This window comes from Echiichthys vipera (assembly GCF_963691815.1).
Source record: "Echiichthys vipera genome assembly, chromosome: Y".
Classification (NCBI taxonomy): Eukaryota; Metazoa; Chordata; class Actinopteri; order Perciformes; family Trachinidae; genus Echiichthys; species Echiichthys vipera.
The window spans coordinates 7,231,790-7,250,886 of record NC_139849.1 but is presented as its reverse complement, the minus strand read 5'-3'; the positions used below and the strand labels follow the sequence as shown (position 1 = coordinate 7,250,886).

The following is a 19,097-nucleotide window of genomic DNA, read 5'->3' as shown; positions in this document are numbered from 1 at the left end:
CCAAAAAATGTGAGCACATTGCACCAATTCTTAAATCATTACACTGGTTTCCTGTACATCAGAGAATTGATTTCAAAATCCTCCTGCTCACATATAAATTACTACATGGTCTAGGGCCGAAGTATATCACTGATATGCTCCCACTACATAAGCCTTCTAGATCACTAAGATCCTCTGAGGCCAATCTGTTAGTGGTTCGCAGAGTAAACTCAAATCAAGGGAAAGCATCTTTCAGTCATTATGCAACAAACAGCTGGAATAAACTTCCTGAAGATGTGAGACTTTCACCCACTCTGACCACTTTTAAAACTAGACTGAAAACTTTTATGTTCACCTTAGCTTTCTGCTAAATCTTTGCACTTTTAACGTCCGCACTGTTTTTATTATTGTCTATGTTTTTATTCTCTTTGTCTTTCTGTAATGCATTTTAATTCATGACATGTTGTCCTGTGAAGCACTTTGAGTCTGCCTTGTGTATGAAAAGTGCTATACAAGTAAAGTTGCCTTGCCTTGCCTTGCCTTGGTATGAAATACACTATATAGATAAACGATGCCTTGCCTAGTCAAAGGCGTTATCTAAATATCTGCTGGTACATAATGCATTTACATTATATGCATAGAATATAGAATGCACAATCCTTTTTTTAATCTTACCACAACATCCTGAATGTGATGCTCCACCAAGTTGTTCTTCGTTGCAACCAGCACTGGTCGGCCAAAGGTGTCCAGATATGTATAGTGCAGCTGGTTTGGCATGCGATCAATTTTGTAAGGTGTATCCACGTGAATGTTTCTGATTGGACAAGACCAGGAATATATGAAAAATCAGCATTAAATACTGCAGAAATCGCTTCTAAAACCTAACATACTGCAAATGTACTTGCAAACACTGACTTGGCACCCTCTGGCAGGATGATTTTCACGGTGAGGGAGTCAATCACCTGGTCATCATACACATGGTCAACTAATTTCATCTTCAGTGCATACTGGGCACCTGGAAGATAAAACCACATGAGACATTAGCGACACACCCTAGAATCCAGTCTAAATGGAAAGACTGGGTTGAAATCATGATGTTAGTAAGCATCTGCCCTGCTGAGCAACACTGGCGTGGTCCTTTAGAACATGGGTGAAACTGGGAATTGAAGTTCTCCTGTTCTGGTTATCAGAAGTAGGGCTGAGTCCCATATCTTTAACCCATTTAGGCCTATGGCCGCCTGAAAAAAGTCCTCTAAAACCTATGGCATTTCTATAAATGACTCTAAAACCTGAAGGTTTTCAGAAAACTTTTGAAGAAGTGCCAACGTTTACAAAGAAAATAATTTTTCAGGCTCTGTAACAGATATAAAGATGAAATAAAAAACATTTGAAAGCTTACACCCTTGGCTATCATCGATAAGTACATACATTAGCCCTAGTGGTAATAGAAAAATTTGGGAATTCTATAAACCTCTGAAACAATTAAAATAATTGGCAACGCCTAATAAAAAATGCATACCTCAGTCTCTGTAGCAGAGTGATAGTTTAAACTTTATTTTATATAGAATAACATTCATTTGTTCTCAACTTTATCCATCCAAAATTTTACAATGCATAAACCTTACAGAAATCATATCAATTTTAACTTAAAAATTGTAATGTCAGTGTTTGTGTTGTGTATGAAAAAGTAAAATAAAGTGTCTGTGTTAGTAAGTAATACAGAGCTTTCCAGGATACTGGAAAAACACGTATAAAAAAAGTGTTGCTGTGCTGCAAACAAAGTCCTGTTTTCAACGGTGGAACTGGAAGAACATTGAACAAGCGCAGTACATAGTCAACAATAATTTCAATACAAGAACTAAAATGTCAGTGAAACTGTTTAGTGTGTGTGGTCCTCATCATATTTTATCTCGACGGACGTGCTTGCCAATGCACTCAATGTGGATGGCTTCCTTGCACTGCATACAGCCATACACAGTAGCGCCAACACGACCCTCAGTGCCACACTTTTCCACTGCACACTCCCTGCAAGACTTTCTCTTCTGAAAGATTTTGTCAAAGTCATGCACAGCATTAGCACCTTCAGGTGCTGAAGAGCAGTTCTCCAGCTAGGTCCTCCAGCCACTCTTTGTAATGTTTTTTGTATTTGGCTTTGAATGCGTTTCCTCCTGCACACCGAGCAGCTTTGTATGCATTGTAGCATGTTACAGAAAACCGAAGAAGATAATCCTCCTCCACCACTTCTTCGAGCGGTGCTTGAACTGGTAGTATCCAGCCGTCTGATCTAGCAGATCAACGCCCTTCATGTTCTTTTGATAGTCTGCGAGGCATGATGGTACCGAAACCTCACTTTGACATGATGCCTCCACCCATCTACTCACAGACCCTCTCTCCGTTGGGTCATGGTAGTTTTACAATACCATTACCTCTCCGGGAACCATCACCTTATCGTGGTGGAGAGGTTTGTGTGTCCCTGTGAACCTGAGGGCTGTGTTGTCTGGAGCTTAGCGCTCCTGGTAGGGTCTCCCATGGCAAAGTGGTCTCGGGCGAGGGGCCGGACTAAGAATGGTTCACAAAGACTCAATGGACAAACAACGAAGAGGAAGAGAGACCCTGCCCGGAGGAAGCCCGGGGCCCCCGTCTGGAGCCAGGCCCAGACGGAGGGCTCGCTGGCGAGCGCCTGGTGGCCGGGTTTGCCACGGAGCCCGGCCGGGCACAGCCCGAAAAAGTGACGTGGCACCTCCCTCCTCTCCATCCTGTTGGCCCACCACTCGCAGGAGGAACCACTTGGGTCGGGTGCGCTGGCTCTTGGGACGTGGAATGTCACCTCTCTGTCGGGGAAGGAGCCGGAGCTTGTGCGGGAGGTGGAGCGCTACCAGTTAGATCTGGTGGGGCTTACCTCCACACACAGTCTTGGTTCTGGAACCGTTCTCCTGGATAGGGGTTGGACACTATTCTTCTCTGGAGTTGCCCAGGGTGTGAGGCGCCGGGCGGGTGTGGGGATACTCACAAACCCCTGGCTGAGCGCCGCGGTGTTGGAGTTCACCCCGGTGGACGAGAGGGTCGCCTCCTTACGCCTGCGGGTGGTAGGGGGGAAAACTCTGACTGTTGTTTGTGCATATGCACCAAACAGCAGTTCAGAGTATTCTGCCTTCTTGGAGACCCTGAATGGAGTCCTGCATGGGGCTCCGGTAGGGGACTCCATAGTTCTGCTTGGAGACTTCAACGCCCACGTGGGCAATGATGGAGACACCTGGAGAGGCGTGATTGGGAGGAACGGCCTCCCTGATCTAAATCTGAGTGGTCGTCAGTTATTAGACTTCTGTGCTAGTCACGGATTATCTATAACTAACACCATGTTCGAACATAAGGATGCTCATAAGTGTACGTGGTACCAGAGCACCCTAGGCCAAAGGTCGATGATCGATTTTGTGATCGTATCATTTGATCTGAGGCCGTATGTTTTGGACACTCGGGTGAAGAGAGGGGCAGAGCTGTCAACTGATCACCATCTGGTGATGAGTTGGATCAGAGGATGGGGGAAGATTCTGGACAGACCAGGTAAACCCAAGCGAGTAGTGCGGGTGAACTGGGAACGTCTGGAGGAGGCCCCTGTCCGAGAGATCTTCAACTCACACCTCCGGCGGAGCTTTTCTGGCATCCCTGTGGAGGTTGGGGGAGTGGGCAATGTTCAAAGCTTCCATTGCTGAAGCTGCAGCGGTGAGCTGTGGCCTCAAGGTCTTAGTTGCCTCAAGGGGCGGTAACCCTCGAACACCGTGGTGGACACCGGTGGTCAGGGAAGCTGTCCGACTGAAGAAGGAGGCCTTCCGGGATATGCTATCCCAGAAGACTCCGGAGGCAGTTGCAAGGTACCGACAGGCCAGAAGGGCTGCAGCCTCTGCTGTGTCAGAGGCAAAGCAGCGGGTGTGGGAGGAGTTCGAAGAAGCCATGGAGAAGGAATTTCGGGCGGCACCAAGGTGCTTCTGGAAAACCATTCGACATCTCAGGAGGGGGAAACGGGGAACCGTCCAAGCTGTTTACAGTAAAGACGGGACGCTGGTGACCTCAGCTGATGAGGTAATCGGGCGGTGGAAGGAGCACTTTGAGGAACTCCTTAATCCGACTAACACGCCCTCTTTTGTAGAGGCAGAGCTGGAGGCTGATTGGGAATTATTGTCAATATCCCTGGCGGAAGTCACTGAGGTAGTCAAACATCTCCACAGTGGCAAAGCCCCAGGGGTTGATGAGATTCTTCCAGAAATGCTGAAAGCTTTGGGTTGGGAGGGGCTGTCTTGGTTGACACGCCTCTTCAACATTGTGTGGAAGTCTGGGACAGTGCCAAGGGAGTGGCAGACCGGGGTGGTGGTTCCTCTTTTTAAAAAGGGGGACCAGAGGGTGTGTGCCAATTACAGGGGTATCACACTACTCAGCCTCCCTGGTAAAGTCTACTCCAAGGTGCTGGAAAGGAGGGTTCGTCCTATAGTCGAACCTCAGATTGAAGAGGAACAATGTGGATTCCGTCCTGGACGTGGAACAACGGACCAGCTCTTCATTCTCGCAAGGATCCTGGAGGGGGCCTGGGAGTATGCTCATCCAGTCTACATGTGTTTTGTGGATCTGGAGAAGGCATATGACCGGGTTCCTCGGGAGATACTGTGGGAGGTGCTGCGGGAGTATGGGGTGAGGGGGTCACTTCTGTGGGCCATCCAATCTCTGTACACCCAAAGTGAGAGCTGTGTCCGGATCCTCGGGAGTAAGTCGGATTCGTTTCCGGTGGGGGTTGGCTTTGTCACCAATCCTGTTGGTGATTTTCATGGACAGGATTTCAAGGCGTAGTCGTGGTGGGGAGGGGTTGCAGTTCGGTGGGCTGAGGATCTCGTCTCTGCTTTTCGCAGATGATGTGGTCCTCATGGCATCGTCGGTCAGTGACCTTCAGCACTCACTGGATCGGTTCGCAGCTGAGTGTGAAACGGCTGGGATGAGGATCAGCATCTCTAAATCTGAGGCCATGGCTCTTAGCAGGAAACCGGTGGATTGCTTACTCCAGGTAGGGAATGAGTCCTTACTCTAAGTGAAGGAGTTCAAGTATCTCGGGATCATGTTCACGAGTGAGGGGACGATGGAGCGTGAGTTTGGCCGGAGAATCGGAGCAGCGGGGGCAGTGTTGCAGTCGCTCTACCGCACTGTTGCGACGAAAAGAGAGCTGAGCCGGAAGGCAAAGCTCTCGATCTACCGGTCAATCTTCGTTCCTACCCTCACCTATGGTCATGAAAGTTGGGTCATGACCGAAAGAACGAGGTTGCGAGTGAAATGGGTTTTCTCAGGAGGGTGGCTGGAGTCTCCTTTAGAGATAGGGTGAGAAGTTCAGCCATCCGTGAGGAACTCGGAGTAGAGCCGCTGCTCCTTAGCGTTGAAAGGAGCCAGTTGAGGTGGTTCGGGCATCTAGTAAGGATGCCCCCTGGGCGCCTCCCTAGGGAGGTGTTCCAGGCACGTCCAGCTGGGAGGAGGCCTCGGGGAAGACCAAGGACTAGGTGGAGAGATTATATCTCCACACTGGCCTGGGAACGCCTCGGGATCCCCCAGTTAGAGCTGGTTAATGTGGCCCGGGAAAGGGAAGTTTGGGGTCCCCTGCTAAAGCTGCTGCCTCCGCGACCCGACCCCGGATAAGCGGATGAAGACGAGATGAGATGAGATTACTGCTTTTGTATCCTGCCAAAGACAGAATGTCAGATCGTCCTTTTAAAACACTCTGAACTTGTGTTTCCCTGATGAAGCTTGCCTGTGGAGCATTTCATTTTTTGGAAGACCCTTTCTCTTTGCACGGATGGTACCACAGGCATCCAGACCATGACTATTCATGGCAAGGAAGAGGTCAACTCCTGAATAAAAGTCGTCCATGAAAATTGAGAGGTGAGTGCCGAAGTAGGGTGCTGCTAGGTCGATAACAACACGGTGTGCTAGACCTTTTTACTGTGTTTCCTCACGTCCTGCGTATACTTTAAAGTTTGTGACGTAGCCTGTGGTGCTCTCAGCCATTACCCAGACCTTCACGCCCCATTTCGTGTATTTGAGGGGAAAATATTGTCGGAAGGCAACTTTACCATGCTCTCATTAATGGTGACAAAGCCGTTAACCTCGTAGAGTGCCTGGAACTGAGTGGTGAGGTAATTCAGAAACCACCTCATCTTCCACAACCTGTCGGAACGGTCCACATCACCACATTCATTGTCCTGGAGGTGGAGATGACTGAGAATGAGAATGCATAGTCAGTTACTTTGGATGAAAACAAATAATTATATACATGTATATACTGTATATAATGTGCCCTGCGATAGACTGCCGTCCTGTCCAGGGTGTACCCTGCCTCACGCCCGATGTCAGCTGGGATCGGCTCCAGCCCCCCCGCGACCCGACAGGGACAAGCGGTTGAAGATGAATGAATGAATGATATATTTAATGTTTATATATGTATATATAATATGTATATACAGTTGAAACCAGAAGTTAACATACACTCTTCAAAAAGACACATAACAATTTTTTCTCACTGTCTGAAGTTAAGCCAGACTAAACTTCTCCTGTTTCAGGTCAGTTAGGATTATTAAAATTATTTCATTTTGATAAATGCCACAATAATGAGAGAGAGTATATTTTAGATAATTTTTCTAATAACTTTCTTCAAGGTCTAAAGTTTACATACATTTCCTTAGTATTTAGTAGAATTGCCCTTGAACTGCATAACTTGGGTCAAACGTTTTGGGTAACCTTCAACAAGCTTCTGACAGTACTCTGCTGGAGTTCTGGCCCATTCCTCCTGACAGAATTGGTGCAACTGAGCCAGGTTTGTTGGTTTCCTTGCTCGCACACACCTCTTCTGCCCACAAATTTTCCGATCGGATTCAGATCAGGGCTTTGTGATGGCCACTCCAAGACATTAATTTTGTTGTCCTCAAGCCACTTTTTAACTTTTTTGGCAGTGTGCTTAGGGTCATTGTCCATTTGGAAGACCCATTTGCGCCCAAGTTTTAACTTCCTGGCAGATGTCTTGAGATATTGCCTTAATATTTCCACATAATGTTCTTTCTTCATGATGCCATATATTTTATGAAGAGCTCCAGTTCCTGCTGCAACAAAACAGCCCCACAACATGATGCTACCACCTCCTTCATTTAACTAATATGTTGTCAGTAAACCTATCAGAAGCTTCCAAAGCCATGACATCATCATCTGAGCTTCCCCATGCTGTTTAAAGACATAGTACTTTTTGTGTATGTAAACTTTTGACCCCAAAGAAAGTAACATAAAAATCTCTAAGAAAATCTCACACTCATTCTAAATGAACTGAAACAGGAGAGGTTTAGTCTGATTTAACTTTGGATGGTGAGAAAAAATGTGTTATGTGTCGTTTTGCATAGTGTATTTAAACATCTGGTTTCAAATGTATGTGTGGGTGTGTGTATATATGTATATATAATTCATAAATTATTCATACAGAATTATAATGCACTGTACATGAAGCTTAGACATACAATATTGCACTGTTTACACTTGGTGTATTGTATCTGAACAAAAAACTACTGAACTGTTGATACTGAACTATCATCATTAGCATAATCAACAACAATTATTCTGATCATTGCAATTACATTATTTTAACAATACAGTATATAGCAGACAGTAACAACAAGAACGACTCTAACTGTAATTACTATAATAATAATAATAATAATAATAATAATAATAAGTTACCTCCAAATCATGTCCCTTGACATTGCTTGTGGAAGATTGGTCTGGAACAGCCATCTCTTCTGTCACCAGTAATCCCTTCTCAAGGGCAGCTTCATGATCCCCATTGCAATACACATCCCTATAAATGTTTTCATTTCCGTGACTGTAACAGGTGTCCATCTGTTTGATTTTGTCCGACCCCCAGGGGGCTCGTCACCACGGCACTGTTGTGCATATCGGTTTGTCTCTGTAAGACGCGTGAAAAGCTCTCCAGTAAAGAGTTTGGAGAACACCTGAAACAGTGTTGCATTCTCGGGCAAGTCGATCTTCAGTCCTGACTCGCGTGTAAAAACTTTTTTTTGTGCGTCGTGGTACTGCGAGGTTTTCCACATTTCCTGAAATCCAGGGAAATCTCCCTCCGCCAAATCATTGTCTTCATTTCGGAACAGATGAAACATTCACTGTGCCTTGAGTAGTGGCTCTGGTGGTGGCTCATTATTCAGGTCAATATTTTTGAATGTCTTTTTTATGGTGTACGTATTATGTGTACTGTGAGCTATGGGACACAGAATTTCCCTGAGGGGATGAATAAAGTATCTATCTATCTATCTATCTATCTAATACTGTTTTCCTCTTCAAAGCTGTAATCAGCACCATCAATGTCACTTCCATCACTAAAATCTCCCATCTCCCTTGTCTATTTGCCACTCCTCCTTCGTCTCTTTCCTCTCTCGCAGACCGGACTACACACACAATGCATTCCCACGTGTGTATTCCAGCGAATTACGATGCAGGAATTGGGTCACATGTCCGGAGAAAAAGCCCCAAACCCGGGAACCACCAAAGTGACGCCTACGTCTCTCCCGGCGTCAAAGGGAGAAACACACATGCGCCCCTTCTGGCGGAAAGGGGTTTTTTACTCCCACGTCCCTCCCGTCGCAAATGGGTTAAGGCATCGGCCGAAATAACCCAGTACCAAGTAGTATAAAAACTTTTCCAGTCAAATAATCCTTGCATTCCATCATTTTTGATCTTGCTTTTTTCTCTGTCAATTAAAGCAAGCTTTCTTCGAATGACCCACTACTGCCGCAGCAACAACCTGTGGTGAGGTGAAGTGAAGTAGAATGTGTGTATTTATTAGAGTTGGCAGTTCGGAGTGCCGAGATGCTTCCATTCACATGATAGATATCGAAGTACTCTATTGGTATCTGTAACACTTGGTTTCTGTAACGGTACTGGTATCGGCGGTTTTAAACGATACCCAGCCCGTATCTAAAGGTCAACTCACCCAGGGTGTAGAGGTACTCATAGCCGGGCAGATTGTATCCGATGATGTAGTTGGTCTTCCAGCCTCCGAACAAGGGGAAGCGAGGCCTGACCTCCACCTCCACTGAGTGATCCAGAACCTGTAGATGGGAGGTGGAGATGTTGCCAATCTCATCTCTGTTGTAGACGTTCTCGGCCAAGGCCGGAAGAAAAGTCTGTTGAGGAGAAAGTATACAGTCATCATCATCATCATCTTAACAGTGAAAAAATGTCAGAAGACAGTGGTTTACGTGTAATAAAACACCTTGAAAGATTTGACAGATGAGATGCCGCTGTCTAACTGGCGCTGATAATCGTAGTGAGAAAAATGCCCCTTCAGCATGGCTCCTGTGTGCCTCAGGTCAATAGTCTCTTCCACAGCAATGTTCCCCCAGTGAGAGACCTCAATGGTTCGAGTGATGACACTGATGGTGAGGAAGGGTTAGTTGTTTTCGTAATGGATCTTCATTGTATCCTGTGGACGGTTGAGAACACACAACAGAGAATGTTTTACCAACTTTCTTGCAGCTTCAGTTGAAGTTTTTCAAATCTGGTCTAAGCTGTACCTCGCTGAATGGAGCCACGTCACGGAAAGGCCCATACTCAATGATCTCGTCGTTCTTGCTGGGGTTACCAAACTTGGTGTAGGTCTCTACAATCTTGGAGGCCAGGAGAACAATTGGAGGGCAGCTGCACTTTGTAAAAACTTCCACTATATGGGAACATATGAGAGAGAGGAGCATGGGTAAGACACACTTGCATAATGATGATAACGCTGCTGCTGTAAAATCCAGCTTCACAGGAAAGTCAAAATGCATTTTTAAATTCTTAAAAGAGAAATTCTTAGGAAGGGGAAAGGTTTTATTACTTTACACTGTAGGGGAGAGTGGGGTAAAGTGAGACATTTTTTACATTTGTTCCCCTCTTAGTGAGCTAAAACGATGTGAGTAAAATGTACACATTATCAGAATGTTTTTAGGACTTAGGGCAGAGAAAATATATTTGTTTTTTAAAAAAAGTGGTTTTGTGTTTCACTTTACCCCAGCTAAGGGGTAAACTGAGACAGACCAGAGAATTCAAGGGGGTAAAGTGAACCAGCTGGAGGTAAACTGATCAACTACCTTTTCTGACTCTGAAACATGCAACACTTGTTGTAGCAGTTAGAATCCTGACAGCTAGCTTGACAACTACACATTCCAGAACTAATCAGACTAGTAACAGAATCATGGGGATTGGTCAATTAAACACATTTTTTTCTGAACACTTGAAAGTAACTCTGAACAAAATCAAATACAAAATCAAATACAACATAATATAATGTTAAATGTTTTAATTAACATCTTGCCCCATTCTTTGGCAAGATGGCGCCGCGCGTGTGGCAGCCAGTAGCAGTAGCTCTGTTCGTCTTTCTGTGTTTTGTTGTGTTTTTGTCCGTTTTTCGTGTCTTTTTTGCCGCTAGTCTAGGTCGGAGGGGTACTCCTATGGATGTACTTCTTCTAAGACTATGCATTTTTCTTTTTATTGGTTTTGGACTGTTTAACCCGGTTTCAGCGGACCTGTACAACCAGGGCTCCATTACCATCAGCAGGGAGCAGCTGTTAGCATGGCGCTACACGCAGGTACTCCCCGATGAAAGACCGGAGATCCCCGCGGAATTAAAGAGGAGGAGACGGGGCTGCAGAGCCGGACTGAAGCGCCGACAGAGGAAGAGACGGTACAAACCATCTGTTCCGTCAATCATCATGGGGAACGTTAGATCTCTCCCCAACAAGATGGAGGAGCTTTCGGCGCTCACCAGGCTGCAGCGGGAGTATCGGGAGTGTAGCATCATGTGCCTAACAGAGACTTGGCTGAACGATCTCACGCCGGACACGCACGTTGCGCTGGACGGATTTCAGCTTGTGAGGGCGGACAGGAAAGCGAAGGAGACTGGTAAGAGGAAGGGAGGGGGCATTGCGATGTTTGTAAACGATAGGTGGTGTAACCCGGGTCACATCAGGGTGAAGGAGCGGTACTGCAGTAGGGACATTGAGCTGCTAGCTGTTAGCATCCGGCCATATTACCTGCCGAGGGAATTCTCACATGTTATCGCGATAACTGTGTACATTCCCCCGTCTGCCGATGCTGCAACAGCCTGTGAGCTCTTGCATACTGTATTATCGCGGTACCAGACATCGCACCCTCAGTCCCTCTTGCTAATCTCTGGTGACTTCAACGATGCTTCCCTGTCCTCCACTCTTCCCACCTTCACACAGTACGTGAAATGTCACACCAGAGACAATAGAACATTGGGCCTATTGTATGCCAACACAAAGGATGCATACAGCTCATCACCTCTCCCCCCGCTGGGTCGTTCCGACCACAACCTGGTCCACTTGTCCCCTGCATACATTCCTATGGTGAACAAACAACGACCCACCATTAGGCGTGTGAAGAACTGGTCTGAGGAGTCTAGTATGGCACTGAGGGACTGTTTTGACACCACGGACTGGGATGTGTTGTGTGAACCTCACGGGGAGGACATTGACAGTCTCACAACCTGCATCACTGACTATCTAAATTTTTGCGTGGAGAACACCGTGCCTACTAGGAGGGTACGGTGTTTTCCCAACAACAAACCCTGGGTGACCCCAGATCTGAAGGACCTACTCAACAAGAAGAAGATGGTCTTCAAATCTGGGGACAAGGAATAGCTGAGGAGAGTGCAGAAGGAGCTGAAAAAGGGGATCAGGAGAGGAAAAGACAGCTATAAGAGGAAGCTGGAGGAGCGGCTAAAGGGGAGCAACGCCAGGGAGGTCTGGAGAGGCCTGAAAACCATCTCTGGCCACTCCAAGGACTGTGGGAGGGGCCCTGTATCAGGTGATCAGGTCTGGGCGAATGAGCTGAACCAGTTCTTCACCAGATTCGATGGCGACACGTTTCCCTCCCCCTCATGCTCCCCCTCGCCCCCTTCTCCACAGCAGCTGTCCTGGTCGGCTCCCCCATTCCATCCCACTGCCTCTCCAACAGCAACAACTACACCATCCTCACTCCAAGTCTCCCACCTCCTCCCCCCTTACCCATCCCTCAGCCCCTCCCCTAGCCTCGTCATAACAACAGACCAGGTGAGGAGGGAGCTGAGGAAAACCAAGGCGAGGAAGGCTACTGGCCCTGACGGCATCAACTCCAGACTGCTTAAGGACTGTGCAGATCAGCTCAGCGGTGTGCTCCTGCACATCTTCAACCTGAGCCTCAGTCTGGAGAGAGTTCCACTCCTGTGGAAAACATCGTGCGTGGTTCCGGTTCCAAAGACTGTTCACCCCAGGGAGCCGAACCACTTCAGGCCAGTAGCCCTCACCTCCCACCTGATGAAGACCATGGAGAGGATCGTACTCTCCCACCTGCGTCACCTTGTGGACAGTGAGATGGACCCCCTGCAGTTCGCGTACCGGCCTGGCATCGGTGTGGATGACGCTGTCATCTACCTGCTGCACAGGTCCCTGACACATCTGGAGAGTGCCGGAAGCTCTGTGAGAGTCATGTTCTTCGACTTCTCCAGTGCTTTCAACACAATCCAGCCAGCGCTGCTCAGGGGGAAGCTGGAAGGGGCGGGAGTCGACCGTCACCTGGCTGCATGGACCATCGACTACCTCACCAACAGACCGCAGTACGTGAGGCTTTGAGACCTTTGTGTCTGATGTGGTAGTCTGCAGCACAGGGGCCCCGCAGGGTACGGTGCTCGCTCCCTTCCTTTTCACACTGTACACCTCAGACTTCAGCCACAACACCAACAGCTGCCACCTCCAGAAGTTCTCCGACGACACAGCCATCGTTGGACGGGTGTCCGAGGGGGACGACCTGGAGTATCGAGACGTCATCGCCAACTTCGTCGCCTGGTGTGAGGCAAACCATCTGCTCATCAACGCCAGCAAGACGAAGGAGGTGGTGATGGACTTCAGCAGGAAGGCTCCCACAACAGCACCGGTGAACATCCAGGGTTTGGACATTGAGAAGATGGAGCAGTACAAATACCTGGGTGTTCACCTCAATAATAAACTGGACTGGTCCCACAACACCGACGCCCTGTACAAGAAGGGCCAGAGTCGCCTCCATCTACTGAGGCGACTGAGGTCTTTTGGAGTGTGCAGGGCACTTCTGAGGACCTTCTATGACTCTGTGGTAGCGTCTGCTATCTTTTATGCGGTGGTCTGCTGGGGCTGTGGAAGCTCAGAGAGGGACAGGAAGAGACTAAACAGACTGATCAGAAGAGCTGGCTCAGTCCTAGACTGTTCCCTGGATTCCATTGAGGAGGTGGGTGAGAGGAGGATGTTATCCAAACTAACATCGATCATGGACAACACCTCTCACCCCCTCCATGACACTGTGGGAGCCTTAAGCAGCTCCTTCAGCCACAGACTGCTGCATCCGAGATGCAAAAAAGAACGCTTCCGCAGGTCGTTCATCCCGACCGCAGTCAGACTGCACAATAATAATTTGTAATGATTGTTATGTTTATTTTGTCAATTCACCCATGTGCAATTACACTTCCACATCATCACAAGTCACTTTTGTAATGCATATTTGTAACATCTGTACTTAGTATTTCCATCCACTGTAGTTTTTCCACTTCATATTTATGACACATAGTGTAAATTGTTGTATATTGTATATAGTATATTTTCTATTCTTATTTTTAATTTTTATCTTCTATTTTATTTTTAATTATCTTTGTTTACCTTATGTAAACTAAGGGTCTGTGTTGTCTGTGTCTGTGTTGTAAGCTACTGCTCACGTGAATTTCCCCGCTGTGGGATCAATTAAGTCTATTCTATTCTATTCTATTCTATTCTAAATGACAGATAGAACTGGTGTGGGGAACACAGGACCCTTAGAGACAGCTAGTATCTGGGCATCAGAGCAAAGGAAGGAATCAGAACCAGCTAGAACATCCTGGGACTCAGAACACAGGACTAAACCCACCTGGATTAGAACATCAGCATACTGTCACTCTAAAACTAGGCCTACTCTACATTCGAGCCCTGAAGGTTACAGGGGAAGATGAAGAGTTGCTCTCTCCGTGTGGTTCCTCCAGGCCTTTTAGGTTGAGGCAGCTTCTTCACCACATCACTTTTGGGAACATGTGCCACATAATTTTCCTTTATATCAAATGTGGGTCTCTCCCACACTTTCGTGTTTCCCTGGATTCTTCTGAGAAATTGTGCAAGTATTTCGTCACCCTCAACTTTCTCAACCATGCCAATGTAACGGACACTCCTGTGTTTGGTTGCAAAGTTAACTATGGCAAAGTCACCCACGGACAAATCTGTGTTTCCTGGATCATTTCTCTCATCCTCAGAGCTCTCTTCGTCAGACATATTATCAAGTGGGACATCATCACTCTCCTCAGAGCTGCTAACTAGGATTTTCTTTTTGGTTGCTTTCTTTTTCGGTTTCCCTTTTCTTTGCTATTTTGCCTTTTCCCTGGCAGTTTCTTTTGTCTTTCTTTATAATCCTTTTCAATTGCCTGCTTCTCAGGAGTATCAGTTAGGATGGCGGTCTTCACACGCTTTCGTTTGGTTTGTGTTCTTGGGGGACATTTGGGAAGTGGTAGGATTTCACGAGGAGACACAATCATGTGGACCAAAAGCAGTGGATGGATTTGCATCAGCGAGTGAATTATCTTTAGCAGGTGTATCATCTGCAGGGGGTGGACCATCCGGATCATCTGCAGGGGTTGAATCATCTGCAGAGGGTGGACCATCCAGATCATCTGCAGCTCAGGGTTTGGCCGGTCTGATACCATGGATGGTATATATCGGTTATATGGGAAAATCCCAGTGGACCTAAATCCAGAGGTGATGTTGCGTGGTGTCACTGCTGATATGAAGGCCTCATTCACGAGTCCTGCAATCTGGTAGATGGAGACTGTTTTGCCAGGGTTAGTTCTCTCGCGTCAGAGGCTGCATGCGATGGGATGTGTGGGCTGGGAGGGTGAGCAGAACAATATCGTTGGCTATGTCCACTGCCTTAAGTGAGATGTGAGCTTTAAGATTATCCAGGATTAGCAGCATGGGACGGTCAGGTGTGCAGTTAGTGTGGTGTATCAGGTGATCGAGAAACTCAGCCCAGGTGTCTTCATTTATCTATCCCGTTCTGGTGGAGGTACCTTTGGCTCCCTGAGGTGCTCCTATCATGAAGCAGTCCTTACACTTAACTCTGGGGAAGACAAACATGGGAGGTGTGGCATTCCCAGCAGCATATACTGCACACACCACGGTCACCAGTTCTCCACTCTCAGTCGTTGTGACAGGACCAACTTGCTTTTTTCCTTTCTCTGTCACAACCTGAATCAAATAGAAAGTTTAGATTCAATGGTATGTGTAATCAGTAGGCTACTACTGGTCTAAAGGTACGTTGTATTTCTTATCAGTCCATTCATTTTTTCCAGTTCACAGGTTTGCAACATTACTCATAGCATTAGTGTCAGCATTCTGTCTACAGCTAGCTGGCCATTATCACAAGCCACTCAGTATCAGTCTGGTGCTCTCTAATGTATTATGTATAGCTTACCTATTGTGGCTTTTGTACTGTAAATACGCCTGTTTTATCCACATTGAAGATCATGTGTGGAGGGAATGTATGCCTGTTAAAGATGAGAGGCAAGGGAATTACCATATCAGAATTTAAATCAAATCTTACAGGTAAAGCCTCCAAAAACATTTTCAACTAAGAATTTATTCTATCACCTGTCCATCACTGCAGCCAAATTGTCAAAGAACTCCCAAACTGTAGTTTTATTGAAGGCTGTATTTTGAGGTTGGATGGGGGGACCTTAGGCTGGGACAACGCTGCTGACACTTTCAACCTTAGCTGTTCAGCCTCAGTTCCATTAAGGTTGTTTTTCTTTATAGCCGATTCCGTAGCGACAATCAACTCCACAACGGGTACCTCTTTTGGTGTCATGTCATTGAGGAGAGAAAAGCAGAAACGGCACTGAGCAAAGACCACAGCATCACTATCCTTCCAGCAGACAAGGGTAGATGCACAGTTGTTCTCAATACAACTGATTATCAGGCAAAGATCTCTGCATTACTCAGTGACTCTAACACTTATGAAACTCTGAAACAAGACCCTACCAGCGGCTACAAAAAGAAGGTGATAGAGTGTCTACAACAACTACAAAAAGAAGGAGTCATTAGCAAACCACAGTATTACAGGCTTTACCCCCAGGACTCAACCCCCTGCTTATATGGACTCCCAAAAATCCATAAAGAAGGGGCCCCGCTCAGGCCCATTGTCAGCAGCATAAACTCCGTCACTTATAACATTGCCAAGCATGTTGCCAATATTCTGGCACCACTGGTGGGAAACACCCCACGCCACATCCAAAACTCCATAGACTTTGTGAACAAAGTCCGAGACCTAAAAATGGATCCGTATGAAACCATGGTGTCCTACGATGTGACTTCCTTGTTCACCTGTATTCCAGCCATGGAGGCCTTGGCCACGGTAAGAGAGCGGCTCACACAGGACAACTCCTTACTAAACCGAACAAATCTCAAACCAAACCACATTTGCCAACTTCTGGATTTGTGCCTGAATACCAAATATTTCCAGTTCAATGGCATTTTTTACAGACAGAAACACGGCTGTGCCATGGGTTCACCAGTATCCTCTATTGTGGCAAATCTGTACATGGAGGAGGTAGAGGACAAGGCTTTGAACTCCTTCAAAGGAGTAACCCCAAGCCATTGGTTCAGATATGTGGACGACACATGGGTTAAGATCAAATCCAAAGAGGTGCAAACTTTTACTGAACATATCAACTCAGTGGACAGAAACATCAAGTTCACCAGAGAGGAAGTTAAGGACAACAGCTTGCCCTTCTTGGACTGTGACGTCCATATGGAGAATGACAGGAGCCTCCACATAGGGGTATGCAGAAAACCCACTCACATGGATCAATATCTACTGTTTGACTCTCACCACCCTTTGGAACACAAGCTTGGCGTTATCAGAACACTGCATCATAGAGCTGATAACGTACCCACTAGCTCACAGGCTCAAGGGGAAGAACGCAAGCACCTGAGAGGCGCCCTCACAACTTGTGGCTACCCCAGCTGGACCTTTGTTAAAACGGCAGCTGCCTCCAGAAAGAGAACCAAAGTGATTGAGAAAGAAAAAGATAACAGGAGAAACAACATAGTCATCCCATATGTGGCTGGGGTATCGGAGAAACTCAGGAGGATCTTCAACAAACACTGCATCCCTGTGTATTTCAAACCCGGCAACACACTCAGACAGAGACTAGTACATCCGAAAGACAGAACACCACACTCCCACAAAAGCAACCTGGTTTATGCTGTCCAATGCAACGAGGAATGCAAAGATCTTTACATTGGAGAAACAAAACAACCACTGTATAAACGCATGGCCCAACACAGGAGAGCTAACTCCTCAGGCCTGGAGAAAGCCCACTCCTTTGACGACAGCAATGTCCAAATCTTGGACAGAGAGGACAAATGGTTTGAAAGAGGAGTAAAAGAAGCCATTTATGCTAAAGTGGAGAAACCATCGCGGAGGAGGTCTGAGAAACCACTTATCTCCAATTTACAATGCTGCCCTTTCAGTCCTTCCCAGGAGATTCAACAATCTAACCTCAATGGACAACTGTTCACACATGGCCCTGTGTGACCCCAACGACTGTCGTTCAGATTCAATGGAGCACTAACGAAGTCGAAACCAACTGCCCACCAACGACTGTCACTCTAACGACGGGCGTGGGCACTTGGAGCACAAAGGGTTTCAGTGACATCATCGGCCTTGTGAGAGGTTAAATACCTGGATCTCACACCAGTTAGTTGGACCAGTCCCAGCCTGGTCAGATGCGTACATGAACTGATGAAGCCTCTTGGATGAGAGGTGAAACGTCTTCCTAGACAAACAACCAGTCCAGTTGTTTTTGACTGAAATTGCTTTGAGGATAACGATGACCTGGACGAAGGAGAACATTCACAGGCTCATGGTTGTGCCCACCACCATTTTAGAAAAAACAACCTCTCTTAGCAATCAAGTTTAATCTTCAGCTAGCATCATCACATGGTTTTATATGTTGGTAGTCCATCAACATATATGACATACATTTTTCTACCTGAATCAGTTGGCTTTGGCACAACAGTCGATTACAGTTTTTCTCGATTGCTAAGACACATTTCTTGAACGCTTCTCTCCATTTCTCTGAACTTTGAAAACAAACCCCAATTTTCAAGCTACGTTCACAAAACCTCAGACTCTTCTTGCAAAACCAAACTTTCACCTCAAAACAGTTCAATCTGTGCCCAAAACTGAACTTTGTTGTCAAATCGTGCCCCAAGTCAATCAAAATTAAAAACACTACTGAGCAGCCACTAAACACTACATAGAAAAATAGAAAACACAATGCTCAGGACATGAAGCTGAATGCATGTTGCAAAACAAAAAACTTGCATTTAGCACTTTACACAAAGACAAAAAACAGAAATCTTGTGCATTAACATGTAGCACTTGTACAGTACAAAAAACAAAGATCTTTTGCATTTACAGTACACATATTATTTGTTCAAAACAAACAGAAACCGTATGCATTTGCCACTTGTGTACAGTTCCTCACGGACCATATCAACAACCATATCAACAATTAGGGTCTCTTGGTGTGGGGAGAACATACCTGTCCTCACACCCTTATGTGACAGTCTTTTAATTCTACAAAAAGAGAACATGCAGTTACAAAAAATATACATGGAATACTACAGACAGTTAGACTAACCCTCCATTACAATACTACAGTACATTGGCACAGTGATGTACTGAAACATATATTTACTTACAGTATATACTGTGGTACAGTATATACTGTAATATGTCATACAGTAATTTGCTCTCAACATGTACATACTTTACTATAATGTCAAAAAATATAATTACCTATTCTCTACTCTAAATCTTCGGATTATGGTGGACACAGTGAATCTAGCGATGTTTGGTTGTACACTTTGTCCGGCCTCCCTCATGCTCATACCATGGACAAGAACATGGTCAATCACAGTAGCTCTGATTTCATCAGATAT

At 46.2% G+C, this 19,097-nt stretch overlaps 1 pseudogene across 1 annotated transcript in view; it reads right to left on the bottom strand.

Annotated features, from left to right (window-relative positions):
• The window catches only part of LOC310966174 (dolichyl-diphosphooligosaccharide--protein glycosyltransferase subunit 1-like), a 46,036-nt pseudogene that overhangs the window by 19,958 nt on the left and 6,981 nt on the right, over positions 1-19,097 (bottom strand). The window contains exons 3-7 of the transcript in view: positions 9,579-9,724; positions 9,278-9,487; positions 8,996-9,188; positions 895-994; positions 655-793 (exon numbers count right to left, since the gene is read on the bottom strand). The product of the transcript in view is annotated as a dolichyl-diphosphooligosaccharide--protein glycosyltransferase subunit 1-like (transcript). The remainder of the gene's footprint in view (positions 1-654; positions 794-894; positions 995-8,995; positions 9,189-9,277; positions 9,488-9,578; positions 9,725-19,097) is intronic.